The 11,986-nt window shown below is 45.2% G+C and overlaps 1 long non-coding RNA gene across 2 annotated transcripts; it reads right to left on the bottom strand.

Moving 5' to 3' along the window:
• Positions 1 to 10: 10 nt before the first annotated feature.
• On the bottom strand, positions 11 to 5,373 carry LOC126506570 (uncharacterized). 2 transcript variants are annotated; one of them, XR_007593253.1, is made up of 3 exons: positions 5,297 to 5,373; positions 2,999 to 3,243; positions 11 to 496 (listed from the first exon to the last, which is right to left on the bottom strand). It is a non-coding gene; the product is annotated as an uncharacterized lncRNA (long non-coding RNA). The 2 variants fall into 2 exon arrangements; XR_007593252.1 differs by lacking the exon at positions 5,297 to 5,373 and adding an exon at positions 4,979 to 5,036.
• Positions 5,374 to 11,986: the final 6,613 nt, after the last annotated feature.

Below are 11,986 nucleotides of genomic sequence, written 5' to 3'. Positions count from 1 at the left end.
CGGAGGAGGATCCCTGACATGCTAAAAGCACGAACGTGCAGGCACACGCGACAGCTTTGGCTTGATTTGCCCCAGCTGACAGCGTGTGGCGCAGACACAAGCTGCCCCTACTGAGGCCTGTTCAGATGGCAGCCTGGAATGCAGTAAGTAAACGATATCATTTGTAGCGTCTGACTTTGGGGGTGGATGTTACACAGCGGTCAGCGGCCGGAGTGCTGCATTGATTTCATCCTTGCTCATTCATTATCTACTTTAAGTTCTTATCATTTTTGCTCGTAAAAACGAATCTTGAAAGGAACTGGTGGGGGGGGGGGAAACTCAGTGGTGAAAGGGATTGCTGAACAAGTGTGAGGAACTGGGTTCAGATCCTCGGCACCCATGTAAAAACTGGGCGTTGTTGCTCACACCTGTAACCCCAGTGCGAGGGGGCAGAGGCAGGAGACTCTTTGGGATCTTCTGTAAACAATCATTTCCAGCTTCTGTGAAAGACCCTAGCCTGAAAAAAATAAAGTGGAAAAGTAATTGTGAAAATATCTCAACAAAAACTCTGGCCTCCATATGTACCCACACAAGTGAATGATGCTTTAAACTCCCCCAATACACACACACACACATGCACACATATACACACACATACACACATTCACACACACATACATATATACACACACATTCACACACACACACACATATATATACATACACATATACACACATACATTCAAACACACACACACACACAATAAAGCCTGGAATTCTGAGCCTGAAGTCTCACAATCATCCCTGGTGTGAAATGAGCACAGGATAGCATACAAAGACTTTCTCTCCAGACAGAGGAGAACACCTTCCAATGCGGAAGACACCTGGGGTCTCTGACTTCCATAGTCCAGGAGGTGTGGACAACAGGAGGAGTGAGGTCAGTTTCTGGAGAGCAGAGAGGGTGGGAGGGAGGGGACAAACTTGTAAGGCTCCCTGTGCATCTGCCACAAGGATGCCATCGTGCCTCTCAGGTGAGGAGGGACCATGAGAGAAACACTGTCCTCAACACAGAGAATCAGCAGGGGGTGACACAGATGGTTCCTGTCACCCTGAGGTTTAGCCAACGAAGTAAACCATGTAGTGTATCAGATGCTGATGGCTTCTCTGGAGAAAACGGGTGAAGGGGGGCAGGGCTGGGACAGTGTGGTTTGCCAGTTTAGGGAAGGCCTTCCTGGAAAGATAACAGTGATTAACGACTCAAGAGTGCTGTGTGTGTGTGTGTGTGTGTGTGTGTGTGTGTGTGTGTGTGTGTCTGAGCGGGCAGGAGTGAGACTAAGAGAGCAAGGGAGAGAGACTGAGACCGGTGTGTATATTGGACATAGACGTCAAGAGCAAGTTCCACAGCTCGTAAACAAGAACAGTTTACATGTTCAGAGAGCAGCAAGGACAGGCGAGTGGCAAACAGGGAGTGATGGCATTGCGATGGTGGAGCCTCTACACCTGTGCAACAGTCTGTGCCGAAGGTTAATGACGTGGCATCAATTTGTTCACAACTCTTTAATATGGGCAGATCTTGGTGGGGACAGTTTACCTGCATTCCCTGGGACATTAACTAGGGCATTCTTGGCAAGCAGGTGCTGGCCGTAAGTTGAAAGCTCAGTGTGGGCTATTAGCTAGGGACCTCCATCTTATCTATACAGATGATCCCCAGGCTAAGGCTGCCTTACCCATGGTGTCTATGTCCCAAGAGCGAGTGTTCCACATGACCAGTCATGGGAGCTGCCAGAACCCATGGGTGACTCAACAAGGCAACTTGAGAGGCAGGAAAGGAAGGTCCCTGGCCTCTCACTAGAAGGCATGCCAATGAAGTTAAAGACCATATTTCAAACCTGTCATAGATGGCACCTGCAATCCCAGCACCCAGGAGGCAGAGGCAGGCTAGTTTCTGTGAGTTCAAGGCCAGCCTAGTCTACATTGTGAGTTAAAGGCCAGCCAAAGCTACATGGTGAGACCCTGTCTCAAAAAACAAAACAAAGGCCAAAATCCTTTGTTTGTCTGAACCTCATTGAACATGGCCATAAATAAGTGTGGCAAGTATTCCCAACCAATGTTCTGCTATTCCAAAATACCTTTTGGGAAATCTCTGCTGGGGCTGGAGAGATGGCTCAGCAGTTAACACTTGTTGCTCTAGCAGAGGACCCAGGTTCTATTACCAGCACCCACATGGCAGCTCACAACCCTCTGAAGCTCCAGTTTCAGGGGACCCAACCCCTTCCTCTGGCCTCTGAGGTACCAGGCATGTTTGTAGGGCACAGATATACATGCAGGCAAGCACTTATACACACAAAAAATAAATCTTTTTTTTTTAAGTTGACGTATAGATGGGGAAAGAGAAAGAGATGAAGCTAAAGATGACACAGGTGGTCAGGGCCGTGAGTGGCATTCCCAAGATGCTAGCAAGATACGGATAAGAAGTGATCAGATCTTTGTATTTTTAAGAAAGAGCCAGCAGGATTTTTTTTTTTTTGATGCATTTGGATGGCACCACGGCTTCTGCACGGAGCTATCAGATGAACGGGATGGTCATTATCTGGTGGGAAAAAAGACTGAGAAGAAATGGATTTGGTGGTTAAAGCAGGAATTTGTTTTCTGACATTTTAAATGAGTACAGATGTTGGCTATGTAGGTGAGTGTGTAGGTGACTATTAGGTATGAGTCTGGACCCCGGGAGCAAAGCGAGGGATACAGATCTATATATCTGGGATGCATAAGCATAGACATAGTGTTTAAAAATGACATTTTGTAGAGGCACCAGGAAAATGAGCATGGATTGGAAATAAGAAACAGCCTAAGGACTGAGCCTTGAGACTCCCCAGCATCACGGGGTCTTGGGAAGGGGTTAGGATGAAGCAGCAAAGGAAGCTGGGAAAAAGCAGCAGGTGGAGAGAAGAATAGGGAAGAAGTGGCCTGTGATCCCACCGAGAGGAGCATGGCAAACCCGCCAAACTGTAGCAGTCACCTTTATTGATGGCGCCAAGGGGGAGTAGGGTGAGAATTGTGGGTTGACAGCTGGACTCTGCACAGTACAGGGCTCTGTGTGTAGCTGGAAGGTGTAGCTTTAGCTGGGAGTGTGTGTTCATTCACAGCAGATGAGAGGCGGAAGACAGGGACATACGTGGGTGCTGGAAGGACATACGTGTGGCGTTTGAATCTCTTTTCTGGTTGCTTCTGTTTTCTCTGTGAGGAAACAGGATTAGGGTCATCCTATAAGAAAGGAGATGGAAGTTAAAGAAGAGTCAACCGTGGAAGTTGACACTTGATGTCACCCATACTGAACTTGATATGAGGCTCAAGATGGCTAGTTTCTCCAGCTAAACTCAGCTGCATGGGCACAGCCGTAGCTGAGGCAGAGAATTACAATCAACCAAGATTGGAGCTTTTTCCAGGTTCATAAAATGAAAAAATAAAAGAGGCAAGGGATGGAGTGTCTGGGCAGAAAACATTTAATCATTGATCGTGAAAACTGAGTTGAGCTAGGAGGGAAGAGAGGACATGGCAGGGGTGAAGGCAGAGGGGACATGGCAGGGGTGAAGGCAGAGGGGACATGGCAGGGGTGAAGACTCAGGTATTTTTTCATGTCTGTGGACCTGAAGGCTTTGAGGAATAGCAGATGCTAAGAAAGAGAGTGGAGCAGTGAAACTGGGATCATTGAGGCTCCAGGGATGGGGAATGATGAACTCAAAGGTAGGTACGTGGGACGTGCAGATGGAGTGAGTGCAGAGCCGTGTCGTGAGAAGAGAAGACACTGATATACTAGGTGACAGACAGCATACTGCACAGAGATCAACCAGCGGGATCTAGGTGCAGGAATCAGCACTCGAAATTAATGCAACCAATTTTAATAGAAAGTTGTACGTCAAAAATAAATGCGAGAAAGAAAATGAAACTGTTATTTTACCTCTACAAATAAGCCTCTCTCAGTAGTTAAGCATGTATCATTCTATGAATGTCTTATACAAAAAATGAGATCACACTGGATACATGGTTTTAGAACACCGGTGATTGAATGATGTGGCATGAGTAGTTCCCCCATTAATAAATACTCTTATATATTAATTTAATGACTATCTGGGATTTTGCTTCAAATATATGCTAATTAGTCATCTAGTCCTCTAGTCAAAGTTTTAAATTGGTTTTGGTTTTTGCTGTTAGGAAACAATAGTGGATGAACGGAACTTTTGCTGTCTTTGAGAAGAGCCATAATTGCTTATTCTTTGTGAAAAAGACTCTAGGTTTACTGGGCAATTCACCCCTCTGATGAGCAAAGCGTATTCACTGTTTTGAGGCTTTTGGTCCATACTGCCAAGCTGTCCTCTGGAAATATCTCACCAGTTTTTAGCCCTCTCAGTGGGATATGATAATGCCAGGTTGCCATATAATCTTTTTTGCTGTGACCCCAAAAAACGTATTTTCCTGGAAGATTGCTCAAATCCTGTCTGACTCTTGCCTGATGTTTCCACAGTGTGAATATTTGGTAGTATTTATTTGCTGTTGATCCACGGGGCTAGAACGATCACCCTCCCATAAGAAGACTTGGGATCTCATTTTTAAAAGACAGAGAGCCTGGCCCTAAAATAGCGTAAGACAGCAGAGCAGTTTCCAGTGGGAGACCAGGGTCCCAGCTATCTTGCCTGGAAGAGTTTTCCCATCTTCTTTCCAGCTCACCGTTTCCCTGAGTTTTTCTCTTCCTACTTCACAGACCACCCTTGCCCCCTCCTCCTCAACACCGATGGACAGGAAAGTCATCCCCGAATCAAATATATTTAGATAGAATCCTCCTGCCTCATGACTCCTTCTTGCAAAATCAACTCTTCCTAGAAATTTGAGTTCTGCCTGTGCCTTCTTTCAGGATGGTCTCTTCCTTTTCACCTTGGATGACACTCAGAGAGCTGCTCTGCGGTTCCTGGTGACATTCTCATCACAACAGAAGCCCACGTACTTTCTTCCTTTCTCAGGCGGCCTTCTCTTTCCTCCCTATCTGCGTCTTTTGCCCACTCATTAGCGTTTCCTTCTTGGTCTCCCTAGTAGTTAAAAAACCGGGGCTGTCGTCATCTTCCTGCTGTGGCCGGCCGCAGCATGATTCACTGGCCAGTTAAGGCTGTTTGACTCCCCAAGCACAGAATAAACAAGAGTCACTGATAACCCGGGGGAGGGGTTCCTCCTGTGACAGCCTGGGTTACATAAGATGCATTGTTCAACCCTCCAAACAATGGCCTGGGACTGGAAAACAAAAGATACCAGAAGAACGAAGCAGCACCTGAATAAACGAGGCTGTGTTTGGGAACGCGCTGGTTTACGTAGAATATTTTCAGGGCCTCCAGAAGTTGAGTCATGTTTTTCCCTTTTGTTCAGGGCTCATTTGACAGTCTCATTAGGGCACCAAGGAGTTTAAATAGAAGGAAAATGTTTTGACTCATTAGCACAACTTTTGTCCTTCAAACGGTATTGGCAAACAGAAATCCAAGTCCTAATAATGGAATACCGAGCGAGCGTGTTGCTGAGTGCCAGATTAGGAGACAGTTTGTAGGAAAATAACCTGTATTTTTATATGCTGTTTATCCAAGACTTCCATATGTGAACACACATGCACAGGTATGGGCTCAATTAACACCTCATTTTTTTAAAAAAAAAAAAAAAAACAGAAACATATGTATACCTAAAATGTGAATGAGTCTGTAAATGTGTAGTCTTATCCTAGAAAGAAGAGCTTGCACGCAGTGTAGGTTTTTGGAGCGACTCTCCGCCCCTTGCTCAAAGTACAAGCTAGTGACCGTCATTAGAGCTGAGTGAAGGAGCATGTGCCAAAGGGTGACAGAGGAGGAGAAATCCCCCACGTCAGCTGCAGGGTGCAATGCCACAGAGATGTATGTCCCTCGCGTCTGTCAGACTGCCTCTCTGCTCTGGAAAGTGAAAGATGATAAATGTCAGTACACCCGTGTTGTTAGATAGAAGCGAACCGGGGCTGTCCGGATCACACGCAAGAGTGGCAGAGCTCAAGATGGGGCTGCCAGATGGTGCTTAGGAGCCAGGCGCATGGGACGCCTGCTCAGGGAGGTTTCAGTAGCAGGGAGAGGCGGCCTGGAACCTCTGGGTGCCGCTGTGTCCACTCTAAGGACTCATTTCGGTACATGCTCCAGTGCCCCCTTTAAGTGCCCATCAAACACGCAGCCTTCCATGCTCCCTTCCTAATGGACTTATAGAGATGTGTCTGGAGGGATGCTGGGGAAAGGGTACCACCAAAATATGTAAAAGGAACGAGGTTGCTATGGGAGACCATCCCACTGTCAAAGGAAAGGATTTTTTCATATAGACGGGTTATTTATTATTTATTTATTTATTCATTAGTGAGCGATGCCATTTCATTCAAAAGACAGAGTCAGACTTGACTGGAAAGGGCGAGGTTGCCTGCCCTCACTGCCCGATCCACTAAAACCTTGTCTTTGGGGAAGTGCTCGGCAGTACTACAACACAGCAAACACTTCTTTTTCTTTCTCCTGGGTAAGGCGGAAAGAACACCTGCACCGTATTAGAACCCATATTTGAGATTTTAGCCTCACGGTTTGCAAAGTGCTCTTCTATGGACTCACACCCTCCCATCCTAGTAGCTGATGTAGAAACAGACCACGGCCCTGATTCAGGTCACACAGTCACCATGCAGCCACACTGGTGGCCCCTGAGGTCCAGCCTGGCTTGATGCTCCATCAGCTACTTCTTACCAAAGGTCAACGGTGTGGCACGTGCCGTGTGCTTATAATTTACCCTGTCACCTTCTGTAGATCCTTGCTGTTGTCCCTGTCAAACGAGAAAACTGAGACTCACAGGGACCAGCACCCTAGCTCTGGTCACACAGCCATGTGTGCAACTAAGCAAAGCTTTGTACGCATCTACATGGACACCAAAAACTGCCCCTTCCCACCCTAACAATTATAGTAACCCACAATTCATGAGCTTTACTATTTCCCAGGCACCAATCTAGGTGTGTTTTCTGTATGAACTCATTTAATTTTTATAAGATAATGTCTTATAATTTTCTAAGGTATTGTCAGTATTTCTGTTTTCCAGGTAGAGACATAGAGGTGTGAAGATACCAACTTGCCAAAGAGAAAACAGTGGGTGAAGGGCGAAGCTAAGGTTTAAGCTTGAGCTTCAGTAATTTAATTCTAGGAATTGTTAAAAACAAACAAAACACCAAACAAACAAACAAATGTCTATTTTTTTTTTCTGGAAACAGGGTCTTACTATGTAGCCTAGCTTGGCTTCAAACTCATGATCCTCCTGCTTCAGCCCCCAAGCGCTGATGAAGCAGATGAGTATCTCATGCTTGACCAGACGCACGTGTTTAAGTTGCTGCGTGGCTGTATCAATGCCAGCTGTTCTGCTTGCTTGCTTGACGCAGCAGCTGTGACTGAAGAAGGCTTTTAGGCAGAGCCATTTCTTCAGGATTTTAGAAACTCTCTTCAGAATCAGTACCAACTCCTCATTAGTACCCACACTCCCTGACATCTCTAGGGTCTCTTTTGGATCAGGAATTACTGGCTTTGCGAGTGATAATGCAATGTCTGATTAGCCACCTCAGCATCTACTTGGGGGCTTCTGGGAAGGACCAGACCTCGGTGCCAGTGCTGATGAGTCAGATTCTGCAATGCCAGCAAGATTCCGACGTGACCCTCGGGCACATTAACCTGCGGTAGTGTGGGACCCAGAGCCTTGAAGGGCTCAGATCTGAATCTCAGCTATGCACAGGAGTCCCACGGTGGGAGGCTTTTCAAAGTATAGATGCGTAGATCTCACTCTCAGAGAGTCAGCTTTGCTTGCCCATTGGGTCCCGGGAGTTCACACACGTTCCCAGGATGACTTTAGATTGCAGCTGATGTTGAGAACCATTGCTCTCAGAGTGCCCCAAGGGCCTCAGCAAGTCCTCAGAGTTTACACCCAGACATCTGAATCTGCCTCTGGGGGATCAGAATATCCTCCAAACGCTGCTCACTCACGGGTGCAGTGTTACCGGAAGTGCCACGATTGTAGTAGAAGCGGTGATGGTGATGCTCATATTGACTTGTCCTGACTGCTCCCTCTGATCACACCATAGTGACTTAACTTTCTTTCCTTTTCTTTTTTAATTACACTCTGTGCAAAGAAAGGAGGCGTTAGTGTGCGGCTACATAACCAGCTTTCTGACTGGGAGCTTCGTCATCCAGCTACAAGGCTGAATGAAGTGTTATTCCAACTGTCCAGAGATAGAATAGGCTATTCACCTGGAAGAGACTGTCCACAAGAATAAAGATGCTAAAGAAAATTCTGGGCACCAACCACGGAGGATTTGCTAGTGAGGAAGATTGAAGTATATACCCTTCACATTGTTGACTATGTTCAGTCTATCTACAAGCCTTTTTATTGCCTGTGATCTTAATCCTCACGTGTTTAAGTTGCTGCGTTTAAGGCCATAGGTAACCAACTTGTTGTCTAGGGTAGGGGATTTATTTATGGTCTTATTTTTTCCCTTTTCTATTTTTGAGACAAGATCTACTATATTGAAGAATAGTCTCAGACTTTCTAGGTACACAAGGATGATCTTGAACTTTATGATTTCCCGGCATTTACACTGCGCACCTCATTTTATGTGGTTCTGGGGATCAAACCCTGTTGTGAAATAATATTTTAACTAGGCAAAGATATGTCACATTTGTTTATGCTGCAGAATATTGCTTTAACTGTGTAAAGGTCTGTTACTTTTGTCTGTGCTACATTTGTTTAATTATGAAAAGGTGTGTTGCATTTCTTCCACCTTGCCTGCCTAAGGCATCTGATTGGCCAGATAAAGAGCTGAATGATCAATCATTAGGCAGGAGAAAGGAGAGGTAGGCCTAGTAGGCACAAAGAATAAATAAGAAGACATCTAAGCTCAAAGAAGAGAGGAAGAAGGAGAGAAGAGAGAGGAGAGAACCTAGGGACAGCCAGGGCAAGAAGTCAGGCAGCTGACAGACAGACAGACGGACATAGAGAAGCAGTGGAAGTAAGATATACAGAAGCAAGAAAAGTAAGAAGCCCTGAGGCAAAAGGCAAGCCAAGAGAAACTGATTAATTTAAGGTAAAAGAACCAGCTGGAAATGAACCTAAGCTAGGGCAAGCATTCAAAACTAATAACAAGTCTTTATTTCATGATTTGGGAGTTGGTTGGTTGGTGACCTAAAGGAAAAAAGCCTGGTACAAAACCCAGGGCTTTGTACATGCTAGAGAAACATTCTATCAGCTTGGCTATACCCTCAACAATGTGCTATCTTGTTTCATTGTAGAAAATAACTTGCATTGCAGCAGGCAGAATTGTTGGTGCTTGGAAAAGATCTGACACATAGTAGGTGCCTACCCTCTGACACATAGTAGGTACTTTTTAAAGCATTTACTAAATGAAAACGAGGAGGGCAACTGTTAGTAGAAACACATGGTTGTCACTGAGTTAGTTGTTGGGTGTTATCCATGAATAAGACACTTTATAGACATTATCTCATTTAATCCCCGTGATAGCCTTAAGGAGTGTGACATTATTGTTTGCTTCTTAGCTTTCGATTGCTTACTAGAATTAATATTGAAGCCTATGGTGACAATGCTCTAATGCATGAAAGAGTTTGAATTCATTTATCAAACACATTTTATTTTCTAGTGTTAGACACTACCATAGGTGTTTGGCTTCTAGACATAAAGCAAAGGAAAGAAACCAACCTATAGTCCATAACCCCAGACAACCTAGACAACAAAGAGGATCCTAGGATCCTAAGAGAGACATACATGGATCTACATAGGAAGGGGAAAAAGACAAGATCTCTCTCCTTAGTAAATTGGGAGGGGGAGAAAGGGAGGGGAGCAGAGAAAAATGTATAGCTCAAAAAAATTATATTTAAAAAAAATAATAAAAAAGGACAAAGCCTAAGAAAAACCCAGACGATTGCTACAGATATCACCGTTAGCATATTCTCCTGATGAGACCTCAGGTAGAACAGGGACATGTTGCCAGGCCCTGGAAAAAAGAGTACCTCCGAAAAAAGTGGCAGAGAATTTGGCTCACTTGTTTGACTGTTGGGTGAAAACAGTGTTATAGGCATTGGATTTTAATCATTCTCAGGCCTGAAAAATGAGTGGAATTTGCCCTGTTGGTGATGAACATGCCTTAGACTACTTTCCCTCTATTTCTTCCCTTCTCTTCCTTTAAAGATGGATTGTTGTGTTTAGTTGCTCAGGTTTCACAATTTAAAGATAGAAGTAAATTTTTGTCCAAGATGGACTTACCTGGGGTCTCAGCCAGGCCTGATTTAAAATAGATGAGACTTTCTGAGCAGATTATACTTCAGATTTAGAATTAATCCTAGAATGAGTTAAGAATCTTGATGGTGTTGGACTGGTGAATACATTTTTATGTAGCTAGAGCATGAAATTTTAGAAGCCAGATGTCAGACATTGTTGCCCTCCAGGTTCATGTTGATCCTGAACCTCAGAAGGAGATCTATTTGGAAGTGGGGCTCTTGCAGATGTAATCCATGTGAATTATGATAGGCTCTAACACAATGAATGCTGTTCTAGGAAGAAAAGACAACCCTGGGCCTGGAGAGATGGCTCAGCAGATAAGAGGGCTTGCTGCCGCCCTTCCTTAGAACCCAAAGTAGCTTCCTAGCATCCAGGTCAGGCAGCTCACAGTCACCAGCCACTCCAGCACTCATGGACTGGATGGCCTCTTCCGGCCTTCTGGGCAGCTGCACATGCATGGTCATCACTCGCACAGACACCCACATATACAACAATCAAAATAAATCGTAAGAAAGGAAGCAAACACACACGAAGAAGTCCATGTGGTGACACAGGTAGGAACAGGACTGATGAGTCTGTGACCCCGGGAGTGCTAAGGACCACCGTCAGCCTCTAAAATGCGGGGCTATTTTGGATGAGATAAGGAAGGTCCCTCCCAGTGCCTTTAATGTTGAATATGCCCCCGCTTTTGCCTTGGTTTTGGACTTACGGGCTTTAGAATTCTGAAAGGGTAAACTTCTGTTTTCATATACTAAATTTGTGTTCTTTTATTTTAGTCAACCATAGGAAGTGAATTCAGACTGTTTAGACTGAACAGCTAAAATCTGAACAGAGTCTAACAAGGTGGGGAAGTTGGCCAAGTGTGTATCTGGCGATAGGATTTAAACTGAGAGCACAGAGTCAGGACTCTACCATAGCACTCTCTCTCTCTCTCTCTCTCTCTCTCTCTCTCTCTCTCTCTCTCTCTCTCTCTCTCTCACACACACACACACACACACACACACGCTCACTCACTTATTCACTCACTCACACTCACACACCTCTTCAAAATAATAAATGGGATTTCTGGGCAGTGGTAGCACATGCCTTTAATCCCAGAATTCAGGAGGCAGAGGCAGGCAGATCTCTGTGAGTTTGAGACCAGCCTGGTCTGCAGAGCTAGTTCCAGGAGAACTAGGGCTGTAACACAGAGAAACCCTGTCTTGGAAAAACAAAACAAAACAAAAACAAAAAAGGAAAAAAAAACCTTGGATTTACAGATCACTGAATATGCTGAGTAAATTTTGGCGATCTCCAAGAGAGGTATGGGGATGGGGCGTGCTGTCTGCCTTTCCCTACCTAGTTCCTTTTTTTCTCTATCCTTTTCCTGCAAAGGTCCAGCCCAGTCCTTTTAGCAGGAGTGCTCCAGGGTCCCTAAACTTCAAAGAGACCTGTAAAGCCCAGATCTCTGCCTCCAGAGTTGTGTCTTCCTCTGACACAACCCAGGGGTGTGAGCTCTGAGTCTGTGAGCAATGTTCTCAGCAGGGTGCCAGGCCACCCTGGCCATCAACACCATCTAGGAATAAGAGCTGAGAGAAGAGGAGGCAGCAGCAAGCACCTGATTTTTCTCCTTATTTCTCTCTTTCCCTCCCTCCTTCCCTCCCTTCTGCCT

Source organism: Alexandromys fortis, unplaced genomic scaffold (genome assembly GCF_014885135.2).
Source record: "Alexandromys fortis isolate MF-2015 unplaced genomic scaffold, M_Fortis_MF-2015_v1.1 scaffold_0, whole genome shotgun sequence".
NCBI lineage: Eukaryota > Metazoa > Chordata > Mammalia > Rodentia > Cricetidae > Alexandromys > Alexandromys fortis.
Note: the sequence above shows the minus strand (reverse complement) of the source record. Positions and strands in the feature narration are given on the sequence as shown.